At 36.1% G+C, this 15,783-nt stretch overlaps 1 protein-coding gene across 2 annotated transcripts in view; it reads right to left on the reverse strand.

Moving 5' to 3' along the window:
• Positions 1-15,783, reverse strand: part of LOC150097028 (ubiquitin-conjugating enzyme E2Q-like protein 1) — a 163,419-nt gene that overhangs the window by 65,435 nt on the left and 82,201 nt on the right. For both annotated transcript variants that reach the window (XM_090408130.1, XM_090408131.1), the window contains exon 2: positions 8,361-8,442. The gene's annotated coding sequence lies outside the window, so the exon portion shown is untranslated. The remainder of the gene's footprint in view (positions 1-8,360; positions 8,443-15,783) is intronic.

Here is a 15,783-nt window from a genome sequence, read left to right on the forward strand (position 1 = left end):
CAAAAAAAAAAAAAAAAAACGAAAGACTAAGAATGTATAATATTTTATCAAAACGAACACTATTACAGTGAAGCATGTACAATAAGAAAAAGAGATTAAAATAAATCTAATTCGCAGAAGAGAAACGAAGGACACGGAAAGAACTAAACCAAACACCAATAATGGAAACAATAGAAAAATACAGAATCAAATGAAAAGGGCATCTAGAACGAACGGCATATGATAGAATACCCAGGAAGATGATGAACTACAAACGAAAGTGTCGAAGAAACAAAGGCAGATTGATGAAACGCTGGGATGAGTCCGAAACAGGCCACCTGGCCTAGATTCGTGAAAGAAGAAAACAGAATTTCGTCGTTATTTCCCTGATATATAAGCAGCACTACTTATGTTATATTTGAAATGTAAAGGCGTTCGTTTTTGAGTCTGGACAACTTCTACTGAGCCTCTTCTCATTTTTTAAATTAAAGATATAGCCCTGTAAATATAGAATTTTTGCTTAAATCGTCAGCAGCAGCACTGATTCAGACACAAATAAAAACTAGTTGCATTATTTAGCGCCTTCATGCAACACTAGTGCAATGCGTTTAGGATAAACCAAATATACTTGGAGCAAACGCATCAAGTTATCACTTAAGCCTACTTCCGCTGCATGTAATACTTGTAATCAATTTTGAAGGTAAAGCAAAATGTGACTGGCTTTTAGATGATTCAAAGTTATATTCGGAGATATTCAAGCATCACGGGTTTCTTCGTTGGATTTACTATTTATTATTGTCTTGTCCACTTTCCTTTCACAAATCTCAACTTTATCTTGCAACAAACTAATGATGATCGTTATTGATTATTGAAGTAATTACAAACTTAGAATAGCAGCATGATAGCATGATACAAATACAGGTAATAGATATTTTATTGGGTCCTGGCGGCACTGGAAAAAGCAACTGTATACCAGTACCCAGTCATTTATTGCACAGATTTTGAAGTAATATGTAGTATGTATTGCCGCCATGTTATTACCCAATGGTTTTACGATACATTAGCCGTTTCTATTTAAATTAAATAAAATTTCTATGCCTTCTTTAAAAATGGAGGGAAGGAAGCATTAACAATTAGATCATCAAAAGTAATTTATATGGGGTGAGGCATCCTTGACTTGTAGTGCCTACAATAATGTGTGTTGATCGATAGCTAAGACATTATGCAAATTGATATCGCTTTGGGGAATAAAATTGCCGTTCTGGGAAGGGATTTGAGACACGTTTACTTGGGGTTCAGCATAGTTCTAACCGACGCAAACAACTGCGGAGAATTGTAATTAATTCTCACCTCTTTCGCCAATATTTAAAATAAAATATGAACGCGAAAAGCGACTAATTAAAATTAGGTAAATTCTAGTTTAAAATGGAAATAGGGAACCAGCATGAAATGTTCAATTACTTGTAGAAATATATTTTCGAAATTATAGAACAATTTTTTCTTTGCAGAAGATATCAGTGTTTCTGAAGTAGCTATTCTAGCACTCAAAACGAACACTGAAAAGATCAAAACTAAATAGATCTCATACTAGAGAGCCATAGAGTTAGCATTTATACTAACGCATGATAAACTTTTGTGAGCCATGAGGTGGAACTATATGGCATTTTATTTTTAAAAATCTTTACAAAGAAAACTCAACATAAAACTCAATTTCCAGAATGATAGTCACAACAAATGCTGAACAAGTCGAGAAAAATCTACCGATAGCCAGGAAAAGGTTGCATATTACTATGTTTAGCAATGGCTGCGAAAAATCTAAGATTGCTGCGTCTATTTATCTACGGAGTTTGAATAAACATGCATCTCCCGCATCGAATTGCCCAGAAATAGTCTCAGACTTTATAGTCCGCATTAAAATTTTTCCACTCTCCTTTGGATGATAAACATTTCTGAGCAAGAAACAAGTAAGAGAGCAATCGTTAGCTACATTTAATCTTCACGTGAGAGTAAGAACTATCGCGCACGACGAGATTTACTTGTATGTCTTACTATACTCTAGCAGAGATGCAAATACAAATTCTAAGCTTTGCGTTTGCATACGAAGTTCAGCCGTGTCGCAATTATCAAGTGTAGAGAAGGCAATAAAAACCAAGAAGTATGTTCTAGGATGGAATGGAGTTGCTTTTCACGGAACGGGGAAAAAAGGTAGGAGCCTTCGCATACAGTAACTGCAGAAGATGCAGATTTGGAGACATATTCAGAAAACAGTTATGATAATAATAAATTTAAATAACAACATCGTGATTTATGAAAATTTATTCTGATCGTGACGCTGTTTTGCAATAGTGTCTGATGTTGGAAAAGCTAGCTCAGGTACTTTCCTGAGAAAATTCTGTTTTTTCCTCAGGTAAGGAAAATTAAAGAATTTTCTCAGGAAAGTACCTGAGCTAGCTTTTCCAACATCAGACATTATTGCAAAACAGAATTTTCGCTCTACGCAGCAGAAAACCTGCTATTAATTTACTCAGTCCTATTAAATATAAATGATTTAGTTTAATCAATACTCATTTCTTCAAACCTTAATAATGTGTTTTGGGTAACTTCAATAAGCTTGCCTCGAATTTTTAGTTCGGTGTTATCAAAACTACAACATCCAACTGCAATCTTAGAAATACGTGTTTAGAAAGAAGATGGCAAATAATCACTTTGCCCCTTCAGACATACTCATTAACAATTAATTCAGGTCATGTCACAAAATATTTCAGAAATACAAATTTCGCTATTATAATAATAAAGCGAGGCAAGAGAAAGAAGATGCAGAAAGACAAACATTAAGAAACAGAAAGATAAACATGGCTACAGCCATGATAACTGCATCTGCAGAAATCGTAAGCCGTTTCAAGCCATGTGACATCTTTCCTCGGGAGAACCGGCCTAACAGTTCGGAACTCGGGGGGGGGGGGGGAGCCGTAGGCGCCAGAATCTCCCCTTTTGAAGACTCGACTGAAGAATTCCTCCCGTTTGAAGACGACCCTGAGTGTCGTCTTCGAAATTCGAGTCATCACAATTGAAGAACCGGCCTACCAGTCCGCAACATGGGGGGGGGGGCGCAGTAGGCACCAGGGGCGGAGGCCCCTAGTAAGCATATAATTCGTTATTCTTCCAGCATGCATATGTCTTCACGTCTGTGTCAAAAACCAAATATGATATTTTGTCTTTTGAAACAAAGTGTCGACTGTTTCATTCATAACAGTCCTTTTAGGTTAGAAAGACCTCGAATTCTGTTAGGAACCTTATAAGGAATTTTCAACTGAAGCTCTTCCATAAAACTGACTGCATATTAATAGACATATACTTGTTTCTTTTACAAATCTCATGATATTGGTGGCTTTTTTAAAAATCCAAACTGTTAGCACCACACATTAAACATGCTGACAGTTACACCAAAAATTCTGTTCTGCATACAGATAATTCTACTATTTTGTGAAATGTATGTTCGTTTTCGAAGAGATTATATTTTTAATAGAAGCATTGAAATTTTATGGTTCCATGCATTTATAAAAGGCGTGTTTCGCAGTCGCATTTTTTGTGTAATGAGATCAAAAATGAAACTAGAGCTACCCATATGAACCTCAAGTTCTTTTTGCCTTAGAAACTCTCAAGTTAACTTAAGATTTGTCCGAAATACTGTACTAAACGATGTACATATCAAATTTTCATTAAAAATCCATTCATCTAGACATGCAGCGGATAAGCATAAACTGTAGTGCTATTGCACTATTTATTATATGCATAGACATTTAAGGAAAAAATGATAATAAATAATATTATATACATCCCACTGTAATATGTAATAAGTGCATTTAGTTTTTTTTTCTTTTTTTTCCCGTCTGCTTCCATTCATAACTGAACAAACGCCTCCCACTTAATTTTCCAATTCTTTCTGTCTAGCCACCCCCATCTCATGTCAAATCTTTGTAGATCATCCCTCTCTCTCTCTCGTTCTTTGACGACCTTTCCATCTCGTTTACGTACGCACTCAGGGCTTAATTTTGTCCACCTTTCATCTGCCAGTCTACTAATATGGCTAGCTCATCTCAATTCACATGTTTATTATATTAATTTAGCTAATTACACGTACAAGCGACTCTGTAAGGCGAGAAATAACTAAATGTTTCACTGAGCATTTAAAATGTTTGGGAATAAGGTGTAATGTTCTCACGTATAACAGAGTCACTCTAGCAGAACAGATTTTAACGAACTTGAAATGATTTAAATTTTGATTTAAATTTATCTATATCATACAAAAATCGTAAAAAAAATCATAAAATGCAAAGAACTCTTTCGGTTGCACTTTATAAAAAATGCGTTATTCTATTCCCATTACTGCCCATTGTTGTTATTCTATTTCCATATTGTTCATTGTTGTTGTTATTCTATTCCCATATTGTTCGTTGTTGTTGTTATTCTATTCCCATATTGTTCGTTGTTGTTGTTATTCTATTCCCATATTGTTCGTTGTTGTTGTTATTCTATTCCCATATTGTTCGTTGTTGTTGTTATTCTATTCCCATTACTACCCATTGTTGTTATTCTATTTCCATATTGTTCGTTGTTGTTGTTATTCTATTCCCATTACTGTTCGTTGTTGTTATTCTATTCCCATTACTGTTCGTTGCTGTAATTCTATTCCCATTACTGTTCGTTGCTGTAATTCTATTCCCATTACTGTTCGTTGCTGTAATTCTATTCCCATATTGTTCATTGTTGTTATTCTATTACTACGGGCAAGTTGAAAATTTTCTACACTTGACTGCGTCTATATTAAATGCATATTTTACGAAACATTCCATTACGATAGACAGTGGGCAGCTACCAACGAAGCCACACTAAACTGTTCATTCCCTTCAAACAGTCGGCGGACAGTTATCGATCTGTGCTCGCTAAGACAACGCAGCATCTTCCGAAACATGCCAACATGCGAATACCTTCTGGTAATGATAACGCAAACCAAATATGAATGCAATCTGCCACTGAGTGAAACGGATGACCAAAATTGATTTACTTGTTCGAGCATTTGCAAAACTGCTTTTCCACTGGATGGCGAATATTGGCGATGCTACATAATGCAATAGAGATAGGTGAGTGTAGTTTAATTATTTGGGAGTCGCACTTCCTGGAAAAGAGACTTCATCATTAAAGAAAGTGAAAATAAAATTACCAAGCTTATCAAATGATAATGCGTACTTCATTCAATTTATTGGGGTTGCTAGACATGGTTGTTAATGAAATCGAAGCACTTCACGAGTGCAAGAAACAAACCAAACACATTGTTCTGGTAAGAATGCAGCAAACTTTACTGAGAAAGCATAAATATGACGAATTAGTTACGCAAGCTATTTTTCAAAGTTTCTTTTATTAAGATATTCAATTCGTTGTATCAAATTAAAATACATACAATATAAATTTAAATTTAATTTTAAAATAGATCTATTAGTATAAAAAAGAGCAAAATGGACGATGACTACATAAATGAATCCTCTACGACCGTTCATTCACAAAGGAAGCTGGCTACACTCCATAATCCCAACTCTTTTGGAAATCGGCTGTCAACCGCAGCTTTCCCATTGTACAGATGTGTACGCTGGTTTCACAGCCCACACATCTGTACCTAGCATGCATAGTATTAGCTGCTAGCTAGTTTTATAGGTCGTTTGAAAACGCTGGAAAAAAAAAAACACAGAAATCGTGTCTGTATGCTTTTATATTTTTTAGACTTTTCAGCAACTAGAATTGAAAACCTACAATGTCTTTCTTCAGTTGATCTAGCGTTTTGTCAGCTACCATGACGTTATGCAGGTAGCCAAATTAAAGATATGATTAACTAAGGATATGATTCCAGTATATTATTGTCTGTTAATTTCGTGTGTTCATGCTAGTTTGCTGCTTTTGTAGGATAAAAAAAAGGAGTTTGATGAATTCCTATCACCTCCATACGAGACCTGAAAATCCGCCTTCCAAAAAACTCTATAAAGATGCTTCGTGTCTTAGGCGGGAATTTTTACCCTGGTATTCTTACCATCGTCGATTGAGGCTGTGTTATTGCTTCGCATCGTTTATCTGCAAGCAATTTTGGTTCGAATAATGACAGTGTTCATTAGACTAATAATAAAATGCTGAGAGGCCATCTGACTGTTTCAGGCTGTGCAAAGATATTTAATTATCGATTCAAATGGGACTGATGACAGCGAATTTTAAAATAAGAGATAACAAATCCTCTTAGGGAAACGTGTCATTAATGTTATTTTACAATTGAACAGTAGCCTCCTACACAGTAAGCAAGAAAACACGTTAGTAATAAGTGAGATAAATTAAGCGAGTCTTAAAAGCAGTAAACTGAAAAAGGAAGTCTCAATTAGAAATTGCCTGTGAAGAAAAAAGTAATGTTCTAAACATTCAGGATAATAATTATACTGGAAGGGGTCCGATTTCTGTTTAATTAAGTGCGCCTTTAAACCGCCCACCCTTAACTTTCAAATATGAACGTAAGTGAAATTAGAACTTGTGTAATTACAGCAATTTTAAATGAACAACGCGATTAACTTTAGCCCAAGAAGGACACGGGAAAGAAAGTAGGCAATACAGTCTTGTCTTAAGCTTTTTCATGAGTCATTGAGGTTCTTTAGCTGTGGACTTGACAACAGCGACCGTCTTGAGGATAAGGTGGTTGGCCCTATGCCTCTCGGTGTGGCCTATGCCTGTGGATGCGTGTGTTCACGGGGACAGTTTGTCTGTTCTGGTGGGACGGAAAACACTACCTCCATATGAGACTAACTCACTCACCTTTAGTAGAAAGAGACCAGATAAAAACTATTCACAAGATTCTCCACAGAGATACTAGTAAAAACAAGAAAGATTTCAAGAATGCTATTGCCATACCTTATGTTAGAGGCATTTCAGAAAAAATAGACAGGGGTATACAAAATACAATGCACATGTAACCTACCATACATAGGGGAAACAAGGCGAACCATCCCAATTAGGAAGGACGAACACAAACGACCTCCATTTTGGAAAAACCGGCCTTTCTGACCACGCACCACTCCAAACATACCACAGAACTGATTGGAAAGGTACCAAGTCCCTACACCGCCCCGAAACCTGGTTCGACAGGAAATTTAAAGAAGCATGTGAAATGCTCAAAAATAACCCAAATCTGAACAAAAATGATATCTAACCATTTCAAGAATGTGGAGGACCCATTTGCAACCTTCATAGCAACCAGAACAAGCCGAAGAAATATCCCAGTACAAAAAGACTTGGTGAAGTGTTTTTTTTTTTTTTTCTTAACATTCCATAGCAACTTGAACTCTACAATTCCTGAAGAAAATCATAGTATAACAATCTGAACTGTACAAATCCAGAAGAATCTTAGTACGTGAGGACTTGAGCAGAGTTTATTGTAGTTTTTGATTTATTTTATTTATTAGTTTTTTTGTCAATTTATAATTTATTTTATTTATTTTTTCAATTTTTATTTTATTCTATTTAATTATCGCTAGAGATAAGGCTAAGAAAAAGATTAATTAACAGCGTAGATTTAATTTACTGGTATAGAGTGCAAGAGCATGTAGCTTGGTTTCCTATACACATGTATCTCTCTGATGATGGGCTCAATACAGGGGTCGAAACGTCAAGTGTTATTTTTATTAATAATTAGTAAAATAATAATTTCAACGCGTGTCTTTTGTGTCCCTAAATTCATAAATATGAAGACCATATAAAAGCCTCACGTTTTTGGACGGAAATCGAACCTAGTTCTTTCCGACCAAAGGACTTCGTCTATACCGACTGAGCTACGGAGACTCCCAGGCAATACAGTACTTAAGAAAAAATATGAAAATTTTGAATTATATATGTCTCCGTAGCTCAGTCAGTATAGACGAAACCCCTTTGGATGGAAAGATCTAGGTTCGATTCCCGTCAGTGACGTGAGGAAACTTTATCTCGTCTCTTTCCACTAAAGGTGAGTTAACCTGTCTCATACGGCGGTGGAGTGTTTTTCTCCCGGTAACTCTGGTTTTTTCATCCCTGAAAACAGGCAAACCGATCCCGTGAACACACACGGCTACAGTCATAAAATATACTACGGCAAGAAAGGCAACGGGAAGCCACCTTGCTCATAATCATCTCCCTATTATGGAAGTATACAGCTATCTCCACCACCAGCCATATGGCTGAGGGAATAGGATAGGATATATATATATATATATATATATATATATATATATATATATATATATATATATATATACACACACACACACACACACACATACTATAATCAAGGTTCTTATACGATCAAAGCTTATAATACTAACTTGATAGCCCAAAGATATTCCAGATTGACGGATCTACTGTCCAATTCCAAACAGACCATCCTCTTGAGTGTTGTTTCCTTGTCTAACAAAAAGAAAAAGAGAGAAAAACGTATCACTCTTCAAAGATCCATTAATCAAGTATTAACGAAGGAAACCTTTAACACCACAAACATAACTGACATCATAATTGATTTTTGGATGCATTTTAAAAACGTATCCATAAGTCATACATCATAAAGGAATATGGAGTTCTCTTTGCTTATTTACAAATAGTGGTGAATTACAATTTATCTCTTTTTGTAATTATGAAATCATCAGATAACTTATTTTTCCAGATGAATTTCCGTAAGTAAGAAAGAAAAAATATTTGGCATACCTCAAAAGACCACATTTTAATAGACGGACTCGCAAGACCGATGCATTCTTTTAGGATTTTGCTTAGCAACTATAGTTGCGTTCTTTTCCATGCAGGTAATCAACATACAGCAATACCCATTTTATCTGCGCTCTTACTTCTATACAAAAGTAATGCTACTTTTATATATTACTTCTGTATAGTGTCCATTATATCACAGATGGATGTGAGAGCACTGTTACCAGCGTGGCTACAAACATTCTTTACGACAGGAAATAAAAATAACATAAAATGGACGAAATACGTGATATATTAGCACCGTTATATTAAATGTGCAACAAGTTTACATTTCTTGGATGGGATTCACATTAAAAAAAAAAGCAGAATTGGTTCTAGACGTTAGTTCACCAAAACAAACTCGATAAGACGCACCTTTACCTTTTAATTTTCTTTCTGTCAAAGACGTCTGCACGAAGGCCGACACTTTGTCCTGAACTTGACGCTACAAACGATAGTAACAAATGTTGTTGTGAAATAATTTAGGTACTCCAACATCAGGAGAATGGTTTCCTGATTTGCAATTATTCTCTTCAAGAAAATGGTAATTATAAAGATGCCATAATTTGTATTAAGAAAAAACTATCAGAAATATCGCAATCTATTCAAGAATTATAGTGAATTCCTAAACCTCCAAAAACACGTACTATTTTTACAATACCACATTGATTCAAGATGGGACTTTCATATTTCGCTTTTCTCCTTTACTTATCGTTAAATTCACATTCTGCATTATACACCATCTGTCCAAAAAGAAACCGAACTTTTAGAAAATAGAAGAAATTAGTGGCGCCACGTGTTGTGTTTTTTGTCGAAAGCGGTTTATCAGTGTTGTGTCAACTGTTTTGGATATTTTTTTTTCATTAGAAGCGGAGTTATAGTGCCAAGAGTGACAATGTGTTTTGACGAACGGCCGGTCGTCACGATATTAATGCCGTACGCGACGAATTCTCGTTATCAACCGCTTCAAAACTTCGAAAGAAAACTCACCATTGACCGTTTGCCTAAGCGGAACGAATTAGATTTGTGGATGATGCCCTTGGAATCGTAAAAAATCACCATTGTCCTTACTTTTGACTTCTCCAAGCGACTATTTTTCGAATGCCCCTCTTCTGATGGTCTCCACTCAGCACTCTGGCGCTTTGTTTTGGGCTGATACTCAAAACACCGTTTCGTCAGCAGTAACGATCGTTTTATGGAAATTTGAGTCCTTACGAGCGGTTTTAACGAGGTCCTTGCAGTGTTCAATTCGATACATTTTTTGGTCGTCGGTCAACTTGTGGGGAACAAATCGCGAATTCAATTTACGAAAGCCTAAACTCTTGGTCAAAATGTTGTGCACAGTTGATTTTGGAATCCCCGATTCATCTTCAATCAATCTGAAGGACGATTTCGGGGTATTCTTTGATGAAATCACGCACTTTTTGGATCTATTGACTTGGTCAGTCCAGTTTCAGGACGGCCCAGCTTTTGGTCGTCGTCCTCAAGCCTCTCACGACCACTTTAAAATCGCTAAAGCACACTCGTAAACTTGACTACGGGATAAGCATTCATCACCGTATGTTTTTGAAGCATTTCGGTAAAACGTTTACGAAGGCTAACACAAAAGTCAATCTCTGTTTGAAACTCATTTTCCGACCGTTCGTCAAAACACACTGTCACTCCTGGCACTGTAACTCGGCTTCTAATGAACCAAATGTCATCAACAGTTGACAACACTAATGAAGGTTGCCCCTTTCGTCAACAAAAGGATACAACAGGTGGCGCCATTAGTTTCTTCTATTTTCGAAAAGTTCGGTTTATTTTTGGACAGAGGGTGTATGGTTGGCGATGTTAGAAGAAAAGACTATAATAGATTACTATATGATAAAAGCCATCTATCAATCAAGTGAAACTATTAATCTGAACAAGTTCACTATTATTAGTATCACTCATATTTTTTAATCGATAATTTAATGCTGATCTGGATTTTCGCCAGCATCAGTTTTTGTCGCTAAATCTAAAATTTGCTTAGTAGTGAAGTTAACTTGTCCAGCTTCTCCAAATAAAATCAGTCAACTGCGTAAATTTCTTGACTTGCTTCGCATAAGAGGTTGATTCAAGTATTCATAAATACGCAATAATGTAGAAGAAATTATATGCAAAACTTTTTTCTGAAGATGGCGCCATGGAGTCGCACAAGAAGGATTTGTGGTCAACATACGAGGTGGTATCAAAAAGTTTCGAGACTAGCTCTGTTTACGAGAAATTACTTTATTTATCTACGTTTACACACTACCACCTTCAAAATAGTCCCCTTGCATATCAACACAGCGCTCCCAGCGTTCCTGCCACTTCCGGAATGTGTTCTGGAAGTCTTTTCGAAGCGTGTCAAGCACCTTCTGCGATTCGCGCTGGATCTCCGCAATGGTGTCAAAACGGTGACCTTTGAGCTGGATCTTCATCTTCGGGAACAGGGCGAAGTCTGCAGAAGCCAAATCTGGCAAGTACGGCGAGGGCGGAAGTGGGATCATGTTATTTCTGGCGAGAAACTCACGTGTGAGGAGAGCTCAGCGACAGGGTGCATTGTCGTCGTGGAACATCCAGTTTTTCGCGCGCCACAGATCTGGTCGCTTTCGCTGAAATGTTCTCCCTCAGACGCCTTATTACTTGGCAGTCTGGCCCCTGAGGACGAATTCTCGATGCACAATGCCGCGAATGTCGAAAGAGACGATGAGCATGAACTTGGTCGAGCTGCTGACCTGCCTCGCCTTTTTCTGTCTTGGAGATGATGGGCTCTTCCACTGTGAGGAGCTTTATATCTTTCACCAAGTTAAAATTAAGTTCACGCGTCATTTCAGAAACGTTTTTGACATGATAAATGAAAAACTCTTCATTAAAAAGTAGATACCAGCAACCCGACTTCTTGAACAAATCACAGTTGAAGAAACAGCCGAGAAGACTTCAAATTTGGTAAAACAATTATAGAAATAAGAGATTACGAATCGATCATTATTTAAAGCTGAACAGTGGTCGGTCAGGAAACATTATGACAATACAAAGTTCGGAAGTTCGCAGTTATCAAGAAGTTCACTGTTGTTCGCCTTTCTTACTACTTTTAATAGGCTTTTCGTAAGTTCTCTAGTCAATTTTAAAATTGAATTTCCAATTCAGTTATTTGGCTACGAGACAACGATGCACTCATCCTTTATTTCTTCATTCCCCTTTTGTGTGATCTATCCTAGCGGACAACATTCCAAAGGCCTGTTAATTATCACTCGAGTCTGATCTTTTTCACTTTCCTGAATTCGTTCTTTCCTCTCATCCGGGAATTAGTCGAATTACTGTGCAGTGGTCTAGATGATGTCTAATCAAGGCCTTGTATAATTGAACAACCACTTCCATACACCTCTCACATAACCCTAGAAGCTGTTCAGGTTTGTTATTGCGCACTTTCGTTTGCCATTTCTTGGTCAAGGATTTTTTTTAATCATCTTTTATTCAAGTACTTAGTGTTGCCAAGATATTCACCCTCTTTGTTCGTAAGAAAAATTGAAAAATCATATTATCCCTTCATCGAGCAATTTTGTGGAGAAAAATGGATAAATATTCCATTTATCTTTAAAAAAAGCAATTCACGCAAGTTTCCTAAGAGAACGAAGACAGTAAAAACGACTTGAGGAAGAGTTAAATAAGCCTTTGGTTTTTATGTTCAGATTAAACTCTCGTTTTGTCTGCTTTCTATCTCAGTTTTTTTTGTTGTTGTTCTCTTTACTTTTGTTCTAAAATGGGTCCCTAAGGGATACTGAAGCAGGAATAATCAACCTTGAACTTTCTTTCATTCATTAAAAAAATCCATTCGCTATTGTAAGTGGGAATGCGGAAACCATTAACTTTCTTATTAATTTTTTTTTGCCGTTCTAATTTCATAAGTGAAAAATGAGCTAAATAAAATACAAGAATGGTCTTGAATACATCTTTTAATTCAGTTAAACTAACCTATTTATGATATCCCTAACTGCTTCGCTTTAAACAAAAATGCAAGTGGTGAATCGAGTATCATACACCAGATATATTTTGTAAAGTCACTAATAAAAATGTACACTTATCAATGTTACTCTTTGGTATCAAAAGAACATCATTATATGTCCAAGATTTGCATATCATTTGAATGAGACTTCATTCGAATCCCAAGATACACAACAACAATAGTAGTAAGAAAGAAAAGCCTTGCCCACCATCTGCTAAACAAATTCATAATTCATTTGGCAGCAGATGCTTATAGAAATAGATTACGTTGGCAACACAATATAAGAAAGAAAACAAGCTATGTATTATAAATTATCCGTACGATAGTTTATCTTCCAACATAAAGTATAAATGAAATTTTTCGTAGGCTAACATTTCATTATACTCGATCAATAAGTTCCTACGATATCAATATTCAGTTCAGGAAATATATGCGTGCAGCCAAAAGTCTATGACAGCACTGTGAAAACCCATGAAGTGTGTAGGGATAGAGCTTACACACATGAGAATTTCAGTATAAAATGAATTATCTTTTTAATTTTACTGAGCAACGTGGTCAATTTTTTTATTATAAATATCCGAAAGCTAATTAAGATTAATTAATTTTCATTCTGGAAAAACTAGAATTCCATAATGCTATACTGCTAAAAGAAATACCGTTATAGATTGCATTCATCGGCTACATGAGGACTTTTTGCTAGATTTATTTTGTTTGTTTTCGAGTTAGTCGATTTTTTGGCACAGGCAAATCTGGTTCTTTATCCCACAAGGGTTTTAATCCCACAGATCAGAAAAATCGAATGTAGAATTCATAGACAATTCACATAACAGTTCAGAAACAGATGGCGACAGTTGTCTGCCGTACTCGCGTCTTGAAGTCATCGAAATCATTGGTAGCCATGAACTCAACAAACAGTGACGACTAAGGATGGAGTCTGGCTGCCTACTAGTTTCCATATGTGTTAGGGCTGAGTTCCTCCTACACCCTTTGGGGTGTAGGAGGACTTTTGGCTGCACGCATACATTTCGAATAAAACGCATTAGAAGAGGTTATATATATTACACACAAAAGTAAGAAGGAATGTGTATGGCTTCGGAAACTTATAGCAAAAAGTCTTGAAGCAGGCTGTTTGAATCATTCAAAAACTTATTTGAACAATAAACTGCTCATAGAGAATGCCACACATTGAAGCGATGTTGAAAATTATTTACGCAGCAAGAAGAGATCTTGTTTCTAACATGTGAACTGTGAGGGTTGTTAACAGCATCATGTGTATGGAATTGATCATCATGGAACAAGCGACTGGCATTGAGCCAATCACAAAATTCCAGGAGTTGGGCACGATATCAAATTTGAAGTGCTGAACAGGCTGTATAGTATGGATCGAAAACCTTCTTCCTGTATAAAGTACTGCATGTTTTTGTTTACGGAAAACTAAATGCCTTATATTTTTTGAGGACATATATGAGGAATCCGCTGTACTACCACAATTACATTTTCTCTTTTGGCCACATATTTTCGACTATACACTCGTATAAAATACGAAAGCTGGAAAGTTTCGTTGTCATGCAATTTTTTTTTTAAAGCTCATTAAACATACTTCAACTTGGAAATGGAAAATGTTGATAGTATTCAACAGCAGTAGTACTATTTCTATCGCAGAACACTCCGAGTCGGCATTACAAAGCGTAGAAAACGTACAGTAGACAGAACATTTATTACATGATGTGAGACACGGCAATAAACCCAATGGATGGTGACAGTAAGCACGCAAGTAACTTTTAGCTTGTTTCAAAATTGCGAGTTACATAGTATTATTGAAGCCGAGGCATTTTTGAGAAACTTAAAACATTCAATTCTGGAATAAACACTTTAGCAGCTCTGTGCATCCTTATTTTCACCACGGAAAATCTTATAGCCTTTAAAAAAATGTCTAACATTTGTCACTCTCAATCTGCGACGTTCTTTCACCTCCAAAAGGATCCTCTCATCTGCATGAAGCTCCCGAATATGCATTCTTTCCGGTTAACCTATGTGCAAGGTTTCCAGGCAAGAATGGAAATATTTTTATAAACCAAATTATCTTGAAATATCTCAAAATATCGATTCATCTACTCAAAAAGTTTGATGCATGTGACCCTGTAGTTTTCTAACGAGATGCCAATATGACGATGATTCAAGAGAGAAGCTTACTGTTTTATGGTACTCAAACTCCCAGTCAGTAATTCGAACAGAAAAAGAAATTTATGCTAATCCACCTCATGATATATCAAACTCTGAGATAAACGGTTTAAAGAAACAGGTAATGTTGACAATGACATATTTATTGGATGCTGGATATCTTCTCAAGAAAATTTGGTTAGAAAGAGACTAATTTCCACTCTTTTCCCGTGAGTCTTCATGTGAATGCCCGTTTAAAAAATATTAAAAAAAAAGTATACAAACTTTCATCATGATATGAATAACACATACAGAAAATAAAGCATATGTTGTGTTGTGTCATGGATACGACCCAAGTTCCATTAGAACTAATTTGGTAATCTCTCATTGGTGTGTGTGTGTGCGTGCGTGTGAATTTCAGCACTACAGCTGCTTAAACAGAATTCGTGGCAAAAGCTAGAAACTCTTAAGTCCTGGAGGCTTACAGTCAGGGATGTGCCGGTAAAGAACAGGAATATGCAAGTATATAAGTAGTTTTCCTGATTTACAATTTAGAATACACAAATTTCAAACAATAATAAAATATTCATTTTTTTATTGTAATATATCATTGGTTCTCACAAAATGTTTCGTTGACTTCTAGCAAGATCTTCTATTCTGGAATACAAGAGCTCAGCAAGATTTCGTGAAGAGCGAAATCTTTGACAAACATTACCTTAAGAAATTGCCAAGGCAAAATTCAGCAGATACTGGGTGAAAAATTATATTCCTGTAAAAGTACTAGAGGAGACAATCCCTACACTGGTCGTAGGAAAAGGAGGCGCCACTAAAAAGAAAGCACA

This window comes from Typopeltis vanoorti, chromosome 18 (assembly GCF_054136105.1).
Source record: "Typopeltis vanoorti isolate ZY-2024b chromosome 18, IOZ_Tvanoo_1.0, whole genome shotgun sequence".
Classification (NCBI taxonomy): domain Eukaryota; kingdom Metazoa; phylum Arthropoda; class Arachnida; order Uropygi; family Thelyphonidae; genus Typopeltis; species Typopeltis vanoorti.